The 25,214-nt window shown below is 39.1% G+C and overlaps 1 long non-coding RNA gene across 2 annotated transcripts in view; it reads left to right on the top strand.

The window, feature by feature from the left end:
• Positions 1-648: 648 nt before the first annotated feature.
• The window catches only part of LOC138105754 (uncharacterized), a 30,678-nt gene continuing 6,112 nt past the window's right edge, over positions 649-25,214 (top strand). For both annotated transcript variants that reach the window (XR_011148662.1, XR_011148663.1), the window contains exon 1: positions 649-920. This is a non-coding gene — a long non-coding RNA (uncharacterized lncRNA). The remainder of the gene's footprint in view (positions 921-25,214) is intronic.

Below are 25,214 nucleotides of genomic sequence, written 5' to 3'. Positions count from 1 at the left end.
GCTGAAACAACTCTTATTTCCCCTCTCTTGCTGGCAGCATGTCAGACACTTTCTCTGGTGGAACCTGCCAGGCCAAGGATATCTCTGTAGCTGTGTTACCTGCTTGCTCACAAGGTATCTTTGCTAAATAAGTTAACATGATCACTGGCTGCCCTTGAAAATTTAAGTGGTTTTGATCTGAAAATAAGGTCTTTTTTCACATTTTAGTTCAAATTCTACAAAGTTGGGTACAGATGGTACTTGTTCCTTCATACAAAATCTGTTAAACACCATAATACTTAAAAGTGGCAGAGAGATATTTCTCTTTCTTTCCTTTCTTCATCTATACATGTGCTGGAAGTAGAATTACAAAAGGCCCTTATGCATGCTGTACAAGATAAAGGACAAGTGGCAGGGTTTCAATACTTACTCCCTACCTCCTCCTTTCCCCCACACCACCCACCTGTTCGAGTGATTGTTTGCTTGCCCACACCTGTTACAATCTGGTTCTTGCTGAAAATTGCCTTTATTTGCCATGTGTATCTTCAGAAGATCTTGATAGGGCACTTTCCCTGGTAAATTGTCTGACAGGTAATTTTTTGGTACATTAGCACTGTAGATGAGGGAGATGCTAGAAAGTAGATTTTGTATTTCATTTGTGTTGTTGTGGAGTAATTCATGATAACTCTTTAAATTTTAAACCATTTTAGCCCTTCTGCTGTAAATGGAACACTGATTTCCCATTAGAGGAAGGCCTGTAGAAAGATGTAATCATGCATTCAAAGATGTTTTGCATGCAGGATTGCTAGTGACTGAAATTCCAACTCCCCAAAAATCTAAAGAAGAGCTGCTTTTAATGCTCAGATTGTTTCCATATAAAATGGGTTCTCAAAAAAGTTTACATAGGCTAGAATCAGAGGAAGTCAACACCCTTCTGAAAGGTAAGTGAAAGAAAAATAGCTGGTTCAATTGGGAGAATTGCTCCATCCTTTTCTATTGAAAAACCTGACAATTACATCAAATAGCTATTTTTAGGCAGATTATAAAGTGGAACACTGGGTTAATGAAAGCAGCCTGCACAAGCTGAGTGCTATGGAATGTTCACCCAACACCCAGCCTATGCATGGCACTCTCTATGTCTGAGATAAACACATGCAATCTGCCTGTGATGCCTTAGAATTTTGCCAGAGAAGAAAAGCTGGTTTTACTGGCAAAACAGAAACATAATTGGAAACAACTTCTCCCTTAAATTACTTCAGTTTATTTTAGAGGTGAGAGAGAGTTCATCATGGAAAGGTTTGGGTTGGAAGGGACCTTAAAAATTATACAGTTCCAAGTCCCCTTTAATGGGCAGGGACACCTTTCATTAGACCAGGTTACTCACAGCCCCATACAGCCTGCCCTTGAACACTTCCAGGGATCCACAACTTTTCTAGGAAATCTGTTTCAGTGCCTCACCATCCTCACAGTAAATAATTTTTTCCTAATATCTAATCTAAACCTACTTTCTGTCAGTTTCCTCCTTGTCCTGTTGCCACAGGCCCTTGTAAATATCTTTCCATCTTTCTTTTATGCTCCCTTCAGATACTGGAAGGTCCCAATTAGGTCACCTAGAAAGTCTTCTCTTTTCCAAGCTGAACAATCCCAATTCTCTCAGCCTTTCCTCATAGGAGAGGTGCTCCATCCCTCTGATCATCTTGGTGATCGTCCTCTGGACTTGCTCAACAGCTCCATGTCCCTGTATTTAGGACCCCACAGCTGGATGGGAACTCACCAGAGTGAAGTGAAAAGATAGAATTCTCTCCTTTGACGTGCTGGCCACACTGCTTTTGACACAGCCCAGGACACATTTGGCTTTTTGAGCTGTGAGTGCACATTGTCAGCTCATATCCAGCGTCTCATCCACCAGCACCCCAAGTCCCCTTCCCACTTCTTGATCTGTTCATCCCCCAGCCTGCATTGATACTGCGAGTTGCCCTGACCCAGGTGCAGCACCTTGTACTTGATCTTATTAAATCTCATGAGGTTCCTAAGGGCACATGACTTGAGCTTGTCCAGGTGCCTCTGGATGGCATCCTGTCCTTCAGGTGTGTCAACTGCACCATGCCATCCTCTGACTACAAATGGTGTCAAGGTGTAGAAAGGGAGAATTGATTTATGCAGTGATATTCACAGTGCTCTTCTGCAAATGATCTCTGTGTTTATTCCACAGTGCAGTTCCCTAAAAGCTTAAAAAAAAAAAAATCTGAATTTTGTAACACCACTGACCACTCTCTAGTAGGCTACACAAAGTTTTTAAGATTTCTCTGTTTGAAAGTCTTGTGCAGTGCCATTGGTGGTGGTGTTTTGGGCAAATAAGAGTTGAACTAACATCTATGATCATAATGCTTTTTGTGATTGTAGATGTCTCAGTTTCTGGTGTTAGAGGCAACATGTATATTCTTTCAAATCCAAATGGCATCTGCTTTCAAATGGTTGTAGGTTTTGCTAGTGCAATCAAAAGGGAGTAACTCAGCCCTAAGATATGAAAATATGTAGTTAATACTAGAAGTGGCATCAGAGAGCAGAGTTATAGCTTAATGTGATCCATACAAGAGGGGACTTGCAGAGTTGTTCACATCTTTATCAGATGCTATTAGACATGGTGATCTGGATGCAACCTCTGCTTTAAGAAAACCCTAAATTCCTGATTGCTGTATGCTTGGAGATCACATAGGGGAGAGAAATGCTCTATACCTGCCCGATCTCTTTTCATTTTCACTAAGTATCCTCCCACCCAGCTGTGGTCAAGGATTTCCTTGCCTAAATCAGGATTTTTTTGAATTCTGAGTGACAAGAAAAAAAAACAGGTGTGGATGCTCTCAGTCTCTGGGGTTCTGGTAAAGTGCTCACTTTAAAGAGATGGATCATATGCTGGAAGAGAAACGGACACAGTGGACCTTGTTGAACTTCACGGCGTGTGGCACAGCAAGCAGCTGTTGAGTTAGGGGAGAATTTGCCTGAGTGTGAGAAGAGAGCTTTCTGTGAAGCTCCGCTACCTCTCAAGGCCTAATATGGCTGAATTAGAGACTCTAGAGAAAACAAATTCTTTTCTATGAATTATTTTTTTCTCCTGGCATGAATAGGTTAAGGGTTGATTAATTCATACTGATTTTCAGCTTAATGAAGAAAGTAAGGATCACAGGGAAAAATGGAGTTCATTCTGACTTACAGGGTCTGATTAGAGCAGTCATCTGGAAAGCAGAAGCTATGACGGTAGTTCTCTGTTTCCAGGAACAGATTAATAACTAAATTGGTTGTTCTGTTATAGTATTTTTAAACAGCTACACTGTCTCCTGTTATTATATTCTAGGTATTTTATGAGTGTACTTCCAGAGGCTGCTGCTCAGTCTAAAGATCAGCATGTGCTCAAATTTATTTCCAGTTGAAAGTGGCACTTATTATCCACTGGGTAAAGGATCCCTCAGAGGCCGCTGAAGCCTCTCAGTAGCATGGAGTAGAGAAAATAGAGGGGGTATATAGAGGGAGCCAGGGTTATTATTCTTGCCTTGTAGGAGGATCAGAGATCCTTAGAACCTTATCCCTACCAAGGTCTCCTGTCTCCCATAGCAGGAACCACCACCTAATATTTTCCATCATTTCTTGTTCTGTCAGTATTCCAGGATCCACATTCTAATATTTTCCATTTTTTCTCGTTGACTTCTGGCAGCCTCCTGCCTTAGGCAACTGGTAAATTTGCCTGTGCCTAAGAGATAGCCACTGAGTAGGTGTAGGATGATGACATTCCCTCCCCCTAGCCCTCCCACCCCATTTTTTCTCTGGAGACAGTCTTTTCTTCTAACTCAGCATTACAACATTAGAGCTCCAGTTCTGTGTCACAGAATCACAGAAATTACAACAGATTCAGAGAATATTCTGAGTTGGAAGGGACCCACAAGGATCGTTGAGTCCAAATCTTAGCCCTGCACAGGACAGCCCCAAGAATCACAGCACCAAACAGCTCTGCCTTGTATACACCCCTAATTGTGAGGTTACCGACCTCGTCCTGTAATGGGCCAATGTTGTTTTTACATTGCCTTTTGCCACTAGTGGACTTAAAGAAGCTCTTTTCACTGCCCCACACAGTCCTGGCCATTCTTCAACTCCAGTTAAGCTTTGGGCACTCGAATTTTCTCCCTACAGTGGTGAGCAGCATGTTTGTATCCCTCCCATATCATCTGACCTTGCTTCTGCTGAACATGCACCTTCCTTTTTTGCTTTACCTGGTCAGCCAAGCTGGCATTCTGCCTTGTCTGTTGGATTTTCAACATCTAGGAATTGCCTGCTCCTGTGCCCTTAGAAGGTGGTGCTTAAAGATTGACCAGTACTGATAGACCCCATCACCTTCAAGAGCATTTTCCCAGTGGACCTCACTCTTTAGTTCCCTGAGCCTATCTGAAAGTTACTGAAGATTTCTGCTTCCATCCTTGCTGTAACTGTTTTACTGATATTGGCAGACAGAAGCAATCCAAAAATACACTTATCATTTCTGTTGTTCAGTGCAGATCCAGCTCTAGCCTGTATTCATAGTTCCCATAATGACAAGTTTATATAGCTAAACCTTATTTCTGACATATTGCCTAATATATAAATATGCTACTAATGCTTGTAGTTTAGTTTTGACTTTACAGGTTTTGATTAAAAAGGTAACTTTTAAGGGTATCTCTTATTCTTTTAACTGGCAGTCAGAAATAATCTTGGTTTTGCCTACTTGTTTCCCCATGCTTTTGAAATTTGTTAGAAATTCTGTATCATTCCATCTATGACTTGATTTAGTTGCCAATGGAGTTGGCAGGAGTTTTTCCACTGGCTTCATCCAAAACCAGATCAGAGAGCAAATGATAGACTGCATTCTAAAGCTGGATGTTACCACAGGCATTGGTCAATACCCACACGAATTTCTGCCTAGGCAGGGTTTGTAATTCAGTATCCTTCCCTCAGTAACATCGGGCTGCCCTCTGTGGTACAGTGAAAGATGTGTCTCTAGAGTGACACTGGGTTTCACTGTCCGTCTGGGGATTTATTTGGGGTGAATGTTGAGGCCTTGTCAAGGGAATTGTTGGGAAAGACGTGCTGCTTCGGAGGTGCCTGGACATGAAAGCAGCATGTCTTACTAAAGTTCCTCTTCCGTATATTTAAGGCCATCGAGTTCACTGATCTGTCCGACGTCCTTTTTTTTTCTTTTTTGTCACTGTCAGTAACAAAAGCTGAAATCTTTTTGGCATGAGAATATTATCTTTTTTCATCAAAAAATCATTACTTCTTCGGGAAAATGGTGTACTTAGGTAGATTTCCAAAAGCACATAATTTCAGAATTCTTTACCAAAACAGACTATTCCTCAGTTTAAATACATCTTTTGAGCTCTTTCAGTCTTAAAAGTATTCTTTAGCCTATTAAGACCAGCTATTAAATATTTTTCAACTTCAGAGAATAAAAATATCATTGAATGTATAGAGTGAGATACTCTTTTAACTAAAAGCATGAATGTAATCTATTTTTTCCAGGGAACATTTTCCCCATTATCTGCCTTGACAAACAACTAGTCTCACTAATAAATAATTCAGCAGCAAGAGACTCCAGGGCTGTCTGTATAAAATTATGGCATACATTAGCTGATCCTCTCAGCTAGACATGCGGTTTTGGGAGATTTAGCCTTGACAAAGTGGCATTGCTAAATCCCTGGATGTCTCCTTAAAAACTGTCCCCTAAATTTTTGGGTCTCTGCAGTAAGAAACTAGCTGCTACACTGGAAAAACAGGGACTAAAATAAGTTTGGCTTTTTTTTCCTGAATCTTGGTTCTTTCAGAATCCATTAAGCCTGTCTAAATATTACATTTTACAGAATCCTTCATCTGAATGAAGATTAATTGGGCTGTTGTTTTTAAATTGTTTGTGTGGTTTTTCTTTTACCTTGCTAAAAGAAATATTTTAAGTGCCTTGCAAGCTAAAAGGGAAATAAAAGACACTCTAATCACTAAAGAGAAATTGTACTCTGTGCCCAAACTATCTGTGTTAAATTGTCTGTGAGTACAGAATATCCAACATAAATCCTTGAAAGCTTGAGCATCATACTAATTTCAAATGAAGCCATTTTCTCAAGGATCTTATTTTCAGGTCTGAAGATTTTGCTTAAGGAACGAAAAGGCTGAGAATAATTAGTACTGTACTTGCACACACACTACCCTGGGTTAGTTATTAAAAGGAGCCATTCAGGAGCAGCATCAGCAGTGCAGGTAGCCTGAGTGGAAACCAAGCTTAGGAGTTTCCCTGCTCTGCAGGACTCTCACTTTCTGCATTTGTTTACCCCCAGATTTGACTTCTCACTGCTTCTGCCTCCAGTGCTGTACAGTGTTGGAAGTCCTTGACTATGTGGAATGACAACATAGTAACTTTGATGCAGTGAAAGCTGTACTAACAGATACATGCCATTTAGACAAGTCTCTGTTTTTAAAAACAGTTTTATCTTTAAATGATAAATTTTCAGCAAATTTTCTGTGCAGGTTATTTTGCGGCAGGTGGGCTCCAAATCTTATGGAACTGCTAACACAAGGAAGAAATTGATGTGTACGACTTCTGGCCTCAGTGTACAGCTAGATGTTAATATGATACACTTTTATTCTGCATTTGGGAAGAGGGGGCTATATGTATGCAGTATCTCATAGAAAATTTAATGATAACCAAGGCCATATCTGTCCACAGACTTAAAATTGAAACATCATACAGGTAAGATATACAGAGAATGAGTAGGGAAAGATTTTATTGTTGGGTATTTTTGGTAGTGGAAGTGGTGGGAGTTTTAGTTTGTTTGTTTATTTGTTTTTTAATGGTGGAAAACAGAAGTGATTTTAGTAATTTAAATAAGGTCACACAGGAAAATTGGAGAAGGCTCAAGTATTAAGCTGCAGACTCTAATGAGTCTAATTATCCGTCACGTAAACTAATTCTCAGTGTTAACTGCAAAAAAGTATGAAAACCTCCATCATACAGACTTTGAGCAGCAGGCGAAAGAGCTCATGATTCAGTACTCCTAATCAGTTTTCTAATTAGTTTATCTTTCAAAATTAGTAGTTGGAAAGAAAATTCTGGAGCATGTAATGACTCGGGGAGATACAGTGGTAAAAAGAGGTTAGAAAACCTTAGAACTTGGTCATGTTTTGATTTTCTAGGGCATGCAGACCTTGCCAGAAGCATCCTTTCAACCAAAACAGAAAAAATGCTAATCATATGAAAGACTAAAGCAAAGTTACCTACATCAGTACCTAGTTTCAGTTTAAACTTTCTCTTGACACAGAAGTGTTGCATATTCCTTTTGTTGTCCCACATCCAGAAGATGTAGCTAGTTTTATTTGTTCTGGCTACTGTGAGAGTATCTGGGGAGTCCTGTGTTGTTTCTGCAAAAACACCTGATAGAGAAAATAAACTCTTTCTTCCACAAGTATTCACATGTGAAAGTGTGATGTCTGTTTCCTGTGCTGCAGAGAGCAGTAAAGGCTTCTTGTTCCTTTGCTTGTAGAAAGGGGACTAAGAAGGTATGAAGAAAAGCTGCTACCTAACAGAGAAATATTTTTCAGTCACGGTTTGAAATCTGCCATGATTACAAATTTTCAGGGCAAGAGTTGTGAATAAGCAGATATTGAAGTGAGAATTTTCAGTGACTCTTGTTACTTAGGTGCTGAAGGTAAATTGATTCTCAATAATATGAGCTCAAAAGCACTTTGCCAAATCACTGTTTAATGCATGAACTGCAGACTGAATGAATTTAGTGTAGAAAAATTATGACAGTATGTCCAGTTACAAGAAAGTCTATTCATTTGCCATTTTTAATGGGAAAAATACATTCTTTCCAAATTCATAAAAATAGAGCCTAGCTGGGATAAGGTTACATATATGTACGATCTACAGCTGTGATTGTGCACTAAACATATAATATTTGTTTTTTATTTGCTCTTACATTTTACTATGATTAATATAGAGGCCAAAAAATACTGAGTTTTTGGATTCAGGAAATTGCACTTGTCTCACCCTGACCCAGTATAAGAGCAGGACCAGCAGCCTGTGACTCAGCCTCTGCAAGAGCTTGGCATATTGGCTAAACAGAAACCCAGACTTTTCTTTTGCTGGATTCTAGATCTGAACCCATTTTTGAATGAAATCCTAAAATTACTTCTAAATTTTCACCCAAAATTATTCTGAAATGCAGTGTCCTGAGGAGTTTGTAATAGCCCACCACTCAGTTTCTGTTTTTTCACAAAAGGTGTGAAAAGTTTTCATGTAGAAACAATCAATTTTTGGTTTAAAAAAAAAAAAAAAGCAAAACTAAGTTCCAATTTAATTTAAATAATGACTAATATTTTAATCCTGAGTATAAAGTCTGTTGTGAAGTGTTCATCTCAAAATCTTTTGGAAGACACATAGATGTGTTTTCCTTAAAGTTCTATGTAAATGCTGTCCAATTTTATCATGTACTGATCAGATATTTCAGGCTTTGTTTGGTTTTCTCCCTCCCATTTTTCTTCCCTTAATTATCCCTTCATTTTGCTCCATTTGCTTCTCTTTAAAATACAGATAAAGCAGTGGTCTCACAGGGATAAAAAACAAGATTCTGATACTTTCCGCAAGTAATTTCATTTATAGGTGGCTTTTTCAGTGATGTGTGGATTGTTCTTGTCACCCTCCAGTCTTGCAGCTCTCTTCTGTCTGTCAAATGTCAAAAAGCAAAGCTTTGGCAAGTGAGCCATCACACAGCCTAGGCAGCCAGACCCCTCCACCCCCTTCACGAAGAAGACAAGGCATTTTGAAGAGTAACAACAAAAGTTAATAATTTCATTGTCAGAAAACTCTCTGCTGTACCCTGGGTCCTCAGAGGAAAGAATAAACAGCATAGAAACCAAATTATCTCTGCAAATATGAAAGGCTGAGCTGACCTCTGCAGGAGAACTTTGGTAACCTGTAAGACCCTGGAGAACCATCTGGTCCTGCTTTGTTAAGTGTAAAGGTACAGTGCTGTTGAAAGTCATCCCTGGCTGTGATTTACAGCTGGAAAACTTAGACTGAGCCATATGCCAGAAGGAGTGGGACAGGGTTGAAAATTAAATTCTTGAAGAGAAATATTTGAGTCTCAGACAGTGAGACCTTCAGATTAGTTTCAAAATTTATTAAGAACAGAAGAGTGTGAGGTTTGAAAAGAAAATTTTCTTTCTTTTGCTTGCTTTCTCATTGGGTTATGCTGATTGATTATGGAAGGATGCCTAGCAGAGAGAGACTTCCGCAGATGCTAGGGTGTTCCCTGTCTGATGAGAGAGGCATCTCTCAGCTGGCCAATCCAGGGGTCAGGTGTGGGCACATTCGTCACAAAGCTGCTAAAACACTCCACTTGTGGAGCAGGAGTGGTGCTGACTGAGATGATGTGCCTTATTCCCAAGGTATTTAAGTGTCCTTGGGTATTGCTTATGGAAACTGAGAAAAACTTAGTGCTTTAAATCGTACTTTTTGTTAGGTGGTCTGATGCCTGGGAGCAATACCAGACAAAATACCCTGTAACTGATTTGTTTGGAGATTTACTTAGCAATGGAGCAATATTTGTGCTCAGTTACAATAAACTGTAGAATTGTTGTGAGTTTGTTAGAAGAGCTAAGACATAGAAGATTATTTCTTTCCCTCATCCACAAATTACGTTTGACTAACCCTCATTGCTTCAAGTGAGACCCAGGATGGTTATTTTGTATTTGGCAGACACTACCAGATCCCCATGTGCACAACACCTTTTTCTGTTTCTTTTTCTTTCTTTTGGTGGGGAGAAATGTATCAAGGGAAGATTTAGGGAGTGTGGGACATAAGTGTGGGACTCACAGAATGTTTCCTTTCAGAAGAAGATGCAGGTGTGAGATACAGACATAGGCATTGACACTGATGCATGCCTGAGGAAGAGCTAGGATTTGTCAAGTTGTGAGGTTCTGTGTAGCCCTGTTCCTTCTCGAGTTGTCCGCTGCCTTGGAGAGAATAATAATCTGCAGGAAAGAATTTGGGTACAAGAGAATTTTTCTGAATAAACAAACAAATAAAAAAACCCAGAAAGTTGTAAGCACACATCACAAAAGTAAAAGGTGGAGTATGCTAGAATTTTCAAGAGACTCAGTAAGAACAAGACACGAGGAACTTCTTTACTTGATCATTGCTGTCTAGAGTGTCAATGTGATTAGCAACACAAGCATTTTGGTGTATACAGAGCTTCATTAATTGACTCAGCTGTGGGGGTGAGTGCAGCTGTGTGACAAGTTAACTTCAGTATCATGTATAGCAAGTTGGATCTGCCATTCCTGGCTAGATCAGCTGTGCCCAGAACATACACTGAGAGTAGATTTGATGTACACACGTGTGATGTGTGGCTTTTCCTGGGTGGATGGTGACCTTATTGATCACACAGGCAGCAGAGGACGCTCAGAACGTCTCTCTGGTGCTGTGGGAAGAGGCTGTGCTGATGATGGGTACCACTTTGAGCAAAGCAAATAATGTCTGACATCAGACTGCATTGAGCAGATGAGTCACTGGAGTTTGCTTTGAGTCCAGCAGTTCAGTCTTTGATATTGCACAGGTACTGGGCCGTCCATAAGTTTTTCAATGGAGTTTTGGACCTCCAAAGCTGAGGCTTTGAAGTTTGAGGTTAGCAATAACGGGGGAGCCCACATGAGAGGTCTCCCTCACCAGGGAAATATCCATTTCTGCTGTTGCCTAGGACAGTAAGAGTCTGGAAAACCCAGAATTTGTTCACCAAGATAGTGAGCAAAGTGGGGTTTGAGAGTGGGGACTGGATGCCCCTGAAACCTCACAGGTGAGTGTCAGGCAGGAGACAACGCTGAGGGGTGTTAGCAAAGGGACGTCTGCCTTAGCCAGGTAGCAGCCATCTGAAACACTAGGGCAGGGGGGAGCAACTTCAGAAATCTAAAGAGGAAAGCTAAATCATTGTGTTGGAAAGGGACTTCCTTTGAGGGGCTGAGAGTAACCATAACTATGTGAGGGTGACAAGCTGTTAGGGTGAGCAAGCCATGGGAAGCAACAAAAGGGGATTTTGTGAGCGGAGAATTGAAAGCAAAATTGGAAGACCTGATGGATTAAGAATTAACAGGGGTGTGTGTTCTTATTGACAGATCTTTGGTTTAGGTTAGTGCCAAAGGGAAACTTCTGGTTCAATTAACAATTGTATCTGTACTTAGTATGTACTTACCTTCCTAATCTACGTGTTCATTTTCGTCTGTTTCTCTATGTTCTGTCTTTGATTCAAGCTGTTCAATGCTGACATCACTTTTCTTTTTAATGTGTCAACCCACTGTGAGCAAATATAATAGAAATCGGTCAGTATCGCTTAATTGTGAGTCACAAACGTGAGCCACATCTATGGCTCTCACATGTTAACAAAATGAGTGGCAGATTTCTGGAAATAGCGCTCACGTGTAGCCATCACTCACTGTGTAACCAACACGCACTCTGTTACTTCTTACAGTTTTTAAAAAAGGTGTCAAAATTGCCTGACTTGAGTAAAAGAACCTTTACCAATAGCTTGTCAGCTCTGTTGTAATTTTCAAGTAAATTAAGATGTTGGTTTTTTTTTTTAAGTAGTAAAAACCTGGAACATGACAAGTTGAAATATTAGTAAGAGTAATGGTAAGTTTTGATAGTCTGTGCTTGTGAATTTTAATGTCTTGCAGCAAACAGCTCTTCAGCAGAGTTATAACACATCTTTTATGTTCAGTTTTATGATGTAAACCAGGCAGTGCCAAAATATGAGTGCAGATGTCTAAGAAGGGTTAAGGAGTTGTAAAAAACGTGTTGTGCTCAAAAATTAAAGAACATTTTGGGAGCACAATAAAACATACGCCCCATAACACTTACTGATGAGTACATACAAGAAGTTACAAATGCAAGACACAGTCACTGCTTTCCAGAGAATGAAAAAAAAAGGAAAAAGAAAATGAAAAGAAGAAATGTATGGTCTGACCTCAAATTAGATACTTTTTACTACAGTGATACTGCTGTTGTGATTATACAGCCTAGATGCTGGCTTTCTGAGTAAGGGAGAACATCCCTAAAATAACTGTGTGGTGTACCAGTTTGAGTGTTTTTAGAATTTGACCCAAACACCCGTTCCTTGAAAGATATATCCAGATCACAGGAGGAAGAGAGGTGAAAACATATGTTTGGGAAATTTTATCTCTGAAAGACAGAAGCAGCCTCTGCTAAATCCTGTTTCTTGTACATATAAAAGTTGTATTCTATTTTGTAATTTGCATCATACAGAAGGAGCGGAAATTTAGTATTTGTCTGTTAAAGGGGTAGGTGATTTTAAGCAGTGTAGCATTTAAATTAGTCATGCTTTTTCGAGTTTCTGCTGTGTGGTTTAATTGAGAAATTCAGAAGAGAACCTGATGTTGTGTGTCAAAGTCAACCTAGACCTCAGAGGTCTCAGTAACATATATCAGGCCACAGTTGCTGCCATAAACAAATAGGGATGCAAATGTCACTCTTGTTTAACAGATTAATTTTCTTTAGCTGCTGTTTAAAATGAACTTGTTTGCTTGTCTGTTTTTCCCTGGCCTGAACATTATAATGTGTAACACTGTAATGTGGGAGCACAAATTATGCACAAATACTCCATACCATGTAAAACTATTTTCTTGACTGAGTTCTGGGCCTGGTACCTGGACATTATTAGCTTCAATATAAAGACCAACTAAATTTTATAATGGCTGGAAAGATCAGAGGATACTTGTTACAAAAATTACCTGAAAGCATTTCATCAGATATGAAGTGCTTCTTTTTTTATTTAGTCATTAAATGTATCATTTATCTCTTAATGGTCAAATTGCTCAGTTTTCCTCTGCACACAGACCCACTGACTCCACCTATACCATTAAGCTATTATGCGGATGAAAACCCAATATGAGTGAAAGAAAATTTGTTCAATTCTACTAGTTAACATTAAATCACAAAATTAGTTCAGTGGCTGTACTCTTCATTTTGGGAATTGGAATACACTGGCAATGACTGAGGAAACAACTTCTCCACATTTGTTTTGTAGTTATAAACTGTCTCATTAATTTTTTAATATCTCTGATGTCAGTGTTTATGGTTCTTTTCTTTTGGTTATTAGCATGGCTGAAACATGCTTTGGGAATCCCTGAATAGTAAGTCAGGTGCTGGTTGCTGCTTTAATCTTTTCTCCTGCTGAAACCCCCCTGATTTTAATGTATAATGGTGAAGGCTTAAAGCTCCATCTTTTTCTTCCTCTGGGGAGGTGCCCTGAATAGTTTTAGTGATATATGTTGGATTTCCTGTTCATTTTCTGACAGTAGAGGTGGTTTGAAAAGCCTCGGATTTGCGTGAGATAAGCTTCTGATACTCACTGGTGGTTTTTGCCTGCTGGATACAACTTCTTTCAAGCACCACCCATAACCCTGGAAGATTTTTGAGGACAGTGTCAGTAGTAGAATGTGTGGTCATTAAAGCAACAGCCTGTAGCCTCCTGTAAAACCTAGGCAAGCCATATGAAATGCATTGTAGTTTTAAAAACATCTCAAAAATTTGCCTTCAAATTTCACCCTTGATATGACTAGTTGCAGACCTAGTGTAATATTGCTGCTCAGAGCATTGCTGCAGCTATGCAACCTCATGATGTATTAGCTGTGCCTGAGGGATACATCCCTTCAATCTGTGGGCCCCTAAGCAGCGGGGAGAGGAAACTCCTGTTTTTTCCTCTTTATTTTTCTGTGGAATGCAAATCACAGGCTGCCTCAACTCTCCTGCTACTGGACAGTAGTATTACCTGACCATTACACACAATGTGGAAATAATAGATGCTCTGTTTCTGAAGGATGAAATGAAAGATTTTTCTTCATCTCCTGTGTTGTGGTAAAATACACTCTTATCTATGAGTAACAAAATCATGTTGGAAAGCAATATTATGTGATTTTTTTAAATCTCCATTACAAATGCATCTGTAAAACAGAGAACAAGAAACTGAATTGAGTAGACTATTTGCAATGTGTCTTTATGTTATCTGTGGGGTTACAGCATATATAGTGGGTTATTACACATGCAAATTGAGTGTCTAGTCATTTGCTTCTTTACATCTTTCCTACTGTTTATTAGTTGGCATTCTCTTATATGAGTCCCATGCGAAACAATTACTTTGCCACATCCCTTTTCTTTCACAGTCTTAGTTATTTCAATTTCAAGTAACTATAATAATATGGAAGCTACAATAGTGGGTTTACAGTAACTAAAATGATGACAATTTTACAATTTTAGAAATGGGAGTGTTCTACTGTGTTCAAAAGCTCTAATCCTTGTCCTAATTTTTGAAGATAATTTAAGTCTGAATGGTTTCTTTGTAAGATGTGGGAGAGAATGACCATAGGGCCATTGCAAGTCCAGAAAGTGTGGTAGTGAAACTTTGGTTCTTTGTGCACACCATTCCCTTTCTTTACCAAGAAGCTTCTTTTGTGACGTGGTTTGGTACATGGCTTGGTATGTCAGCCAGGAGGGGATCATAGCAGGCTCAACACAGCCCAAGCATATGCAGAGAGCAGCTTAGCAAGCCAGCAAGCCTCATGCCCCTTTAGGTAGGGAAGTTGTCTCCAGAAAGCTGGCACACCGAATGTTTTTTCTGTCTCTGAAAGCAGATATAGTGCTGGCGCTGGGAAGAGGTGCTGTCAGACCCCCCTGCAGGAACAAGCAGATGTGAAGCAATATTTTCCAAGTGATTTTGGAGTCCACATGACACAAAATTACCTTCTGAAGTCACTTTTGAAACTGTTCCCTCCTATTTTTTCTGATTATGGGACTCCTGCCTACATCTTTATTTTGGAAACACTGCCTACTTGTGCCAATATATGAGGCTGTGTCACGGCACTGTGCCTGCTTCATCCTGTGTCTCTAGGGATTGTGAGCCATGTGTGGCCAGAGGCAGTGGCTGAAATTTCAGCCTTGGCCTTCATTTATTTTTTTGCAAAATCAGTCTGAAGTTTACTGTAGCCTTTGGGTGTGCTTCAGCTACTTAACCATACATGTGCTGCTCTCCTATAATAATGATACCATAATGATACCATAATGATGCCATGCTCTCCTATCCAGGACACAGAGGCAGTCCCAAGAGAGAAATGTATTGTGATTGATTGCTGTTACAGCTCACACATTTAAGAGAGGTGAAGTGGGGTTTAGTGTGTTTATTTTTTTCTGGTTTTACAACTCCTCTTTCTCACTTGTCCTTCCTGTGGGTGGCTTTTTAAATTTAGACAAGATAGAAAGCTCCTGGTTCAAAGTAACTTTTTAAACTGCATGCTTGTTATTGCATCCCCTGTTTGCCCTTCTGGTGAATATTTTTAACTTCTCTCATGTTGTCAGCAAGTGTTTCCTTTATATTCCTGGAAGTTCAGACTATAAAGTTTGGATCCAGCAGGAGAAGTGATTAAGTTCTGTGAATACCTCTTCCCATGATATTCTCACCCCCACGTTAAACCACCATTGTTGCAAGTGTTTTGAAAGTTCAGGTTCTTTCTACTGCAGTTGTATATAATCTAGAAAATTAAAGAAAATTAAAAAGCATAGTTTGACAGGTGAACAACCTAAAATTTACATGTTATGTTGTTTGGTAGCCATTCTAAGCCAAACCATCTGCCAGAGGTTGGCTTTGTTCAATAGCTACATTAAACTCCTTGGAGCTTGCAGCTACGGACTCTGCACAGAACAACAGCCATTTCCAAATGGTTTGGTGAGATTGCCCAAAAGGTATTTTTTCCCTTTTCATCGTCTGTCAGAAGTTTCAGTAATAAAAAAAATAATAATGTATAGCTATGTTACATAAAATAATTGTTGCTAGAGCAACAGCCATGTGATAGAGCACTTTAAATGTATATAAACAACCTGCTGCTCAGGAGTTTTCTGGGGCTTTCTGCATAGCTATTCAGCAGTAACAGTTTGGCTGTTAAATAAAAATCTTTCTGCTGTATTTTGCCTTGGAGAGTTCATGTGGTCCCAGAGCCCAGCAGCCAGGTCTCTGCTTCTTCCATCCCTTCTAAAGCAGCTGTGAAGGGTGTTGTCTTTTCCCCCAGAGTATCCATTTGACTGCAACAGTCTCCCATAATACTGCTGCTTGCTTCTGATTGTGAAAATTCATGCTAAATGCATGAAAATAATCCCTTACATGGCTGATAACTGCTGAGACACATGCTGGACTGAGACCCATTAGGTATATAATGTCTAGTGAGAATGAGCACGTAATAAATCCAGTGACTTCTGAAGTCTGTTAAAAGAGAGCTGAACACAGTGAATAGATTTGCTTGCATGCACACGCTCTGTGAAAAGGTCTTGTGCATTTTTTTCCCCTCTGGGGCCAGTTTTTCCTGTGGTACTGTAATGGATTCTTTTGCTTGACTTGGCCTGTGTTTTTGTCATACATGACAGCCTTAATAGTTTACTCAATATTTCTGTTCATCTGAGGACTCGTGTAGAATATATTTGGCCCTTTTTCTAGGTCTATAAATAACCTTTGTATCCTTTATAACATGTTCTTCTGTAACATCTAAGGAGTCAACATTCCTTTGGCATTAAACAAAATCCTCTCTAGTCCCCAGAACTGCTTTTTAAATTGATAATACTGCTGAGGCATTTTCTTCCCTGACCACCCTATGCTTACAGAAGGAATTAGATTCCTCAGACTCTGCTCTTCAGCAGGGACTCTGGCAATTGTAATTCACATACTCTTTGAGACCAGACATTTGTCTGTTGGCTTCCTTTAATGCAACAGAAGGTGTATTGATCACATTTACTGAATGCTCTAGAGAGTGTGTGCATGTAATCGCTGAAATTTTCTCAGTTTGTGTTTTCCTATAACAGATTTGTAACTGAAAATGCAATCCCTTTGTTCTCAAGGGTGGGAGTGTTTGCTATGCCCTTGTATCTCTGAGTGCTTTCATGTGTCTGGTGGGGCATTTAACTGCTCTGTCCTTCCTCTAAGGATATTCCAGTTTGTTTAAATCCAGGTCTCCAGCATTCTTCAATAATCACTTGGAGCCAAGCTGCCTGGAAGAGTTTGGGTTCATTGGGTGCCTGACTGTCCAGCACCACATGGTGTAAACTGCTGCAGAGCACAGTTTCCAATTACAAACAGCTTTCATCCTGGAGACTCTCAGTTGCCCATATCCATGGCTCGTTTTCTGAAGGTGATATATTTTAGCTTAATATTTCTTCTGTCAAAACACAGAGGACCAGAGATTCTCGGTGCCTTTCTGGAAATGAGGTCAGTCAGCCTTGCTGGTAGGAAATCTATTCATATTCCTCAATTCAGGCAAAGTAAGCCTGATGAGATAATTATCAATAGAGACACCAGAATACACTTTGGGAGAATATTATGTCCGTGCATAGAAATTTTTCTTCCTCATAGTTTTTTTCCTTCCTGGTATGTTATTTTGTTTGGTATTCCTAACTAACTACATTCTTAGTTAAGTGCCTGTGTTTTAGGTTTCCTTATGCTTGCATTGCCAACACTTTGTGTCCTCTCTCTTATGCAGACATAAAAGCTTGCTGTGGTTTTGTTAAAACCTTGAACATAAAGTATGCATTTCAATACTTACCGAGGACACTTTTGCCTAAGTTGGTCATATAAAGACAGATCCAGGAAAAATATCAAACTGAAAAATGTGTATTACTTACTACAGCAATAATAAAAAAAGGGCCTTGATTATGGTAAGTAGAGAAAAAGATTGTTGTTTCTGAGGACATAAAACACATTGATGAGCAGTAACTGCAGAACAATATATTTTGGTTAAAAAATGAGAGATCTCTGTAATGCTTGCTTTCCATATCCTCAAGAGAGTAAAATGCAGTATAACACAATGATAAATTTCTGAGGGTTTCCCAGTCCAGTTTTTGGCTTGCTGAAGAAGAAAAGTAATGTGCAGAGTATTGTATAACTTTTATCATGATGAAATAAAATGTTCTCTGTTTTCTGGATTAAAAAACTCAAACCTTTCTTTCCTCCAAAGTTTTAAAGGATGACTTTTTGGTTTTGTTGTTATGATTCCTTATATTTGCAATATTTCCTTGAATGTATGTTTGACTTCTTTGGGAACCTAATTACTTTTTTTGTGGCTGAAAATTTTAACTGTCATAAAAAATTTAAAAAGGAAATATTTAAAAAGAAAAACCACCAATCAAACAAAGACCAAAACCCACTGAGGCCAGTCATGGCTTTTGTGATGTCAAAGGTCACTCATCAAGCTTTTGTAAAACTTTGAGTCACTGGTCATTGGGAAAAGGTTCATGGCAGCAGTTCTTCAAAGTTGTTTTAGTCTTGGGACATATATTCCTAGAAGTTCCACTTTTGTGACTTTTACAAAGAAATACACCTTTAAGACTACTCAGTGCTGTCATCAAATCATTGCTCACAGGAGATAAATACTCTCTATCTGGCACTGAAGACTAGAGAAATCTCAGGGAAACTGGTGAAAATAATCTGGCCCTAGTGGTGTCTCAGGACAGTAGTCAACAAAACATGCTTCAGAGGAAGGTGTTTAAAAGTTTAAATTCTGCTATGCAAAATAGTGATGTAATTTTCTTGACAGGAGAGAGTGTAGTATGATATAATTCAGAATGTTCTGATCTTGATATTTATAAGCCTTCCTACATTTTTTTCCATTTCAAGAATACCTTGTCTTATGAAATACTTTATGTAAATAGTAGTATTAATTTTTTTAATTTTATGCAGAATTCCCTTTCTGTATTCTGACAGCAGTAAGCAATTGTGTCTGGTTGTCTTTGCATTTAAAGCAACAAAGTGTCAAAGTGTTCTGAAAGTCTCCTCACCCTGCACCCTGCATGCAGTTTATATAGGTTTTTATTTCATTTTTCCCTTTGCTGTAAATCTTCCCATTTTCTTTCCCTTATTTTTACATATTGTGCTGATCTCCTATTTAAAAACAGGCCTGGCAAATTATGTGCAGTAGTCAGAATGTAGTGCTGGCTTCTTACTAGCAAGAAAGACTAGAATCAGTGCTAATAACCACTGTTAGTTCAAGTTCTGTTTTCACAGGCAAACATCTTTCCTTGTTCTTGCTGCCACTTTGTGCTGACAGCACGGTCTTGCTTCGCTGCCCACTGTGGTACTCGGGTCTTCTCCTTGAGTGGTTACAGATGACAGATGAATCACATGTGAGCAGCACAAATTGCTGTTTCCCTGTGTTTTCAATCAGAGTTCTTAAAGCAGAAATTTGTCTTCCATCTCGCTCCATGCTGCTCTGTAGAAGACTCCACCCCGTGATCCATGTATGAAGTTAAATGTCTCTGTGCAGACCACGTGCTTTTTTTTCCCTCAGATGGTTTTAAACTCTGATATAGACCAGCCTGTTATTGTGTGCTCATGCCCTGAAAAATTTTGTCCATATAGCCCCTTGTCCCATCAATTCCCTTGACAAAGAATTGGGCCAGAACCTGAAACAAAAATGAAATAAACAAATGAAGAAAACATCTGGGGTAAACTTAGTTTAATCCCTGCTTTCCAAGCTTCAGATTAGTTTTCCAAATATAGCATTCCATTTAAGTAGTGAAAGGAAGAAAATTTCTCAGACATTAAGATCACGAGGATAGTAATTTTGCTGCAGATAGCATTTGTTGGAAAGAAGAGGAGGTAATGAAAAACAGGATTAAATATCAGAGAAAAACAGGTGTAGATCAAGAAAAAAACTATGGAAAGTGATGACAAATTACAGAGATTGCATACTATACTATCCTGTTTCTCAAGGGAATGTATATACTCAAAGGGCAAAAGATTTATAATTTTTGAAGCATCTGATGCTATTTAAAAATGTTGAGCTATAATACTCCCTCTATGCAGAGATATTAATTTGTCATAGCGCAGAAATGGGTTGTTTAAGCTTCATCAGCTCATGAGAGATAAGCATGTGTTTAAGTGTACTTCTGAATTAAATACTTTAGTTGTCATTTCTACAGCTGGTCTGGTATTACTCTGAAAAGGGCTTGATGCTACCCTGTTCCATGAACCTCTTGGTGCTCTCTTGAGCCACATTTTTGCACGTGCAGAGACTGATGTGCAGCAGAAGTGAAACCCACATTTCCTGGCAGAAGTGAGACTTCATGTGCTGGATTGCTGCAATCCTTGGGTCAGAGGTGCCTCTGCACACTTTGCCATATGTCAGACAGAAGGGAGGGGAATCCAGTGAAGACTGTAGGGTGGTATTTCAGGCTGAGTCTTAGCCACTGTGTTTTATTAAAAGTCTTGCCTAGAAAATCCAGCAGTTCACACCCCTGAGTGAACACACGGCACTGTGACTTTTATCATTTTGTTCTGGGGTGTGTTTACGATGTCATGGTGAATAGCCTGTGCCTCAGACCTCTACCACTAACATGCAGAATAATTTCTGACATACGTTAGAGACTCTGGTTCAAACAACCTATTGAGGGAGTACCTAATGGCAGCCATTTGAGAAATGTGCCCTTTTTAAAATCTGACCTCATAGGAGACTGAGCTGGAAACTGCACCATGTGTGGGTAAAAGCCTCTGACACAGAGTGCTCAGGGCTGACACGCAGGATGATGGTTCAGTGAGAATCTGAAGGCAATTGGTGATACAGGAGCCTGATCTGGCACATTTCACTTCTATTACGAAAAATTAATCCCCTGTTCAACCAAACCAAAATAGAAGCTCTTTTGCCTGTCTGGTAATTAGTCTCTTGCATATTTGCATCTCATTGGTTTTTTTCTCTACACTTAATGGTACATCTGCCTTTTGCTCAGGATAAATTAGAATGGGTATCAGCAAAACGAATCCATTTGATCGTAATGGAATGTCTAATAAACTTGTTGCCTCTTGAGCATCTCGTTCATGTTGGTAATCTCCTATTAGTTCCAGGAATGCTCTGCTTCTTTCCTTCCTCCTTCTCTTCCCTATTAGTTAAAGTAGAGGTATAGTAAATCAAATTTCCACATCAGCCTTCTTCTACTGAAATATCACCTATTACTGAAAAGTTCCCACATCCCATCAGACATTCTGAATTGGTGCCTACACAAATCGTCAAACAATAGGAAGGGGAAAGAAAAGCAAGGTAGGGAGAAAATAGCTAGGACAATTTAAACAAGAAACATGTTTTTTGCTCCTTTGCTCTTCACCAGAAATTTTCCTATAACCAAATTAATACTTTCCAAATCTGTTATTCTCATGCAATGACCATAAGCTTTCCTTTCACATCATGATTTGTATGCCCTGAAAATCCTGCTTTAGCCAACAGGAAAACCAGGCAGACCCTACTACTTAACAGCATGCTGTTTCTCTCAGCCTTCAATGAAAATAATGAGCACAGTGGGGAAATTAATATGAACAAATTACTAACTCTTTAATTTGGATAGATGATAAGAATTTAAGATCTTAAATAGGAAGAAATATCAGTGTTAGTGTAGTGATTAATGGCAGAACTCTGTTGACTTACCAGGGATAAGTCTGAAGCTGCTTCATTGAGGACAGAGGGAATCAAATAGCTGGAAACAGCTTTCTTGATCATAAACCAAAGGAAAATTAAGCCAATGTAGCCTGCATGAAATTTGAATTAACGGTTGGAATCAAAACTTGTTCTGCACTGGATTGCGTTGTGTGAAAACACTGCAGGAGAACAGGGCCTGCAAGAACAGCCCAATCACTGAAGTGTTACCTAGGAATACCATGGTTGCCTTATTTCTGTAATACTGCTGGGCAGCCTCAGCAGGTTCAGTATCAACACTGGAGTCACTGGAAGGTAGTAGTAAATTTGAGTTTTTCTTAGGCAGAATATCTTTAAGTTTGCATTTTCTATCCTGAATTTTTCTTCAGATTGTCTTTCTTTGAAAGTATTCATGCTTCCAGTTTTGTTTTTTTTTAGTATCAATGTTTCTCTTATTCTATTCCAGTTTTCTCCTTTGACCCAAAACTGCTTTTTGTGACTACTTTGCTGTTATCATGTTGTAGAATTTGTGATCAATTTCTTTGCAGAAAAAGTAAACTGAACTGCAAGTTTTGGTCCCTGTTTTTTCCAGCCCTAAAATGACATTACTAGTTCTTTTACTCACACCAGTCAAGAATTATTGAAAATGTCTTGACATTTCTGCTTTTTCTTTTGACATTCATTAGTCTAAATCAAGTGATAAATCTGTGGGTAGAGCTAGTGGATTAATTAATTTCACCTTTCACCTTCTCAGAACTTGTTATCATGAAAAAGAAAAATGTTGCATGCTGCAAAAAGGGAGTTTGTTATAGTACCATGAAAACAATTAAACCACGTTTACAATCTGTTGTATATTGATGGCCATAAAAACAGTTTCTTATTTGCTACAAGAATCCTGAACTGAACTCACAGGATCATGGTGTAGAAAGGAAGAGTAATGCAGCCTAAATTCTCTCTGTTGTCACTGGTGGATTGGAGTCTCTGGAGTCTCCACAGCTCATGAGCAGAAGGACTGAAAAAAGGCCAACCATAAATACCTAAAAGCACAGAGATAACATAGCCAGAAGCTGTGTTGAGGGGGAAAATGAAACCTGGAGGCAGTCATCAGAGAAACTGTAGCAAATTTAGGTGAGGAACTAACTAGTTGAACATATGTACACAATTGGAATGAGTTTATATTTTAGTTTAGGATGATATTTTTATGTACTATGAGAATTTTAGATACTTTTTTTCTCCAAGCTTTCTAAGGGTGCTGAGCACCTTTTCTGGATAACAAGACAGAGGAAAGGGATGGTTCTGGAAAAAAACAAAAGGAAAAGTAAAAAAGAAGTCTTGGTACATCTTGGTACATCTTGGTACATCTGCAGACTCCACTGAATTTTTAAAATGCAAGAGATGTGGAAAAGCCATAGATAAATTGTTTAAAGTCACTCTTTTTCTTAGCCAATAGCTGTTTGCCCTTACTTCAGAGGAGATACCCACCAGGATTTAGCTGGAAGGGATCATGCAGTCCAAGGAAGACCAAAAGAGAACTGCAACATTGACGATGTCCTGGGCTTTCTTTAGCAGGTACTTGTAATATTTACCATCAGTGTGAAAAGGATGAGTTAGTTGCTTGTTTGCTTCTAAATTACAAAGATGAGTCTTTCCATGCTGGTGAACAGTGGTTAGAAATAATAATGTTTTTAGTGTGCAACTCTTCTTTCTCTACTGAAAAGGAGGAAATTTCTTGTATCAGAAGAGAGAGGGAAAGAGAGCACAGGAGATCTCCCTCCCCTCACTTGCTAATTGCCCAAAGAGGAAGAGCTTCATTCCTACTGCCTTCATTTCAAGCAACTCTGTGCTGTGAGCTCCACCCATGTCATGTTACAGACATCTGCACATTTTTCAAATTCCTGACATTAGAAAAATGTTGAGACAAAGTCTCTGATGGACACATAAGTAGTATTTTGTTGTTCTGGGGTTGTGCCTTTGCTAATTTTCAGGTGTCTCTTTATGGTCGGGCAAAAGAAAATTTTTTTCTCATTGCACATTGGGAGCTTAAATAATGGTGATTTTCTTTGGAGAGCAGGTAAAAAATTAAGAACACAGAGAAAAGGGCTGCAAAAGATGATATTGCACAGTGGGTGAGATAAATGTTACTCAAATACATAAACTGATCCCCCTTGCTAGCAATTAATACAGCTATTGTAGAACTATTGCAGAACTAGAACAACCCCTACTGTAACAATCCTGAACAACCTCTTCTTATCAAAGATCCTAGTTTAAGGGAAAACTAGGAACTTTTGCTACAATATTGTGGGTTCTTTTCCTATAAAGCTTGTCAACTTGTTAAAAAAAAAAAAAAAAAAGGAGGAGTAGGACAGAGGTTGGAAGATGATGTCTTGCCTAGTGAGGCTGTGGAGAATGCATCTATGGAGGTTTTCAAAACCCAAGTGGATGAGGCCATGGGCAACCTGCTCTGGCAGATGCTGCTTTGAGCAGGGGTGGTTAACTATAAACCTCCAGAGGTCCTATTCAGCCTCAACTATTCTGTGATTCTATAATGACATTTGCTGCTTTGTGAATGCAACAGTTGTGCGGGATAAAAGGAAGATGAGCCCCAGGCAGCCTGTGTTCCAGATTAAACCAAATAGAGATGATGTCAGCCTACCTTAATTCCCAGCAGACCTTATCTCTGAGAACTCATATAATTTGTTGTAACAAAGTAGCTGGTCTAAGCACATTTGCAACTCTAAGAATAGCATTTATTTTCAAAATTAGCATATTTTCAATTAAGGCTCTCTTGCCTATTACAAAATGGGAAACATGTACAATAACTACTAATTGTTCTGTCATGGAAAAATATGTGAATTAACCTGAGAAAGGTAGGAATAGAGCTCTCTGTAAGTACAAGAGTTATGTGTATGAAAGCTATGAAACAGAGCATGAAGAAGACTGAAAAATTCATTAAACATAAGCTCGGCATTGGAGGAAGGTGGAAAAATGAAGGAGGCGAGATCTAGTCATCAAGGAGCAATACTGTCAATGGTGTTGGTTATCTTTCCAAATGTTAAGAAATTCTGAAGATTTACAAAGGTAATCTGTTGAGAAATCTTCTTTGTCACTGTTTCAAGATACAGCAGCTGCTTGGAAAATAGAGGAAGTAGTGCTGTACATGAATTGGTAACATGTCATCTTCCCCAGCTGCTGTACAAAGATGACTGAATTCATTGTGAGATGAGTCCTATGTTTCTTCTCCCTAAATACGGATTATTAATTCTGATCACTTTTCTTAAGCTACGGCAAACCACTCTGGGCTACTCTGTGCCGTGTAGATACTCTTCTGTGAGGGAGATTCTCACTGCCAGCCTGTCTGGCTGAGCCCTGTGACTATCTGTGCAGAACACTAGACCTTCAGGAGGTAATGTTTCCCTAGGCCATGCCAGGCTTGGACACCCAATTCCATTACCCCTCTCCAGGCACAGAGGAGAGTAGGGAGGATACTGGTATACCAATTCACTAAGCCATGCTGCTATTTGTAGCTGCACCTTGAAATTTCTAGCTTAAAACCTACAAATGACTGCTTGCAAGACCAGACCTACAGCTTGTAAAGAAATTTTGGTTGTGGAAGAGTGTGAAAAATCAACCCACTAGTAAAGAAGTTATGCATCTTATCTGAAAAAGTGGAATCAAGCAAATAGCAATTATGGAAGAATTTTGTAAAACAGGAAGAA

This window comes from Aphelocoma coerulescens, chromosome 2, assembly GCF_041296385.1.
Source record: "Aphelocoma coerulescens isolate FSJ_1873_10779 chromosome 2, UR_Acoe_1.0, whole genome shotgun sequence".
Taxonomy (NCBI): Eukaryota; Metazoa; Chordata; class Aves; order Passeriformes; family Corvidae; genus Aphelocoma; species Aphelocoma coerulescens.
Note: the sequence above shows the minus strand (reverse complement) of the source record. Positions and strands in the feature narration are given on the sequence as shown.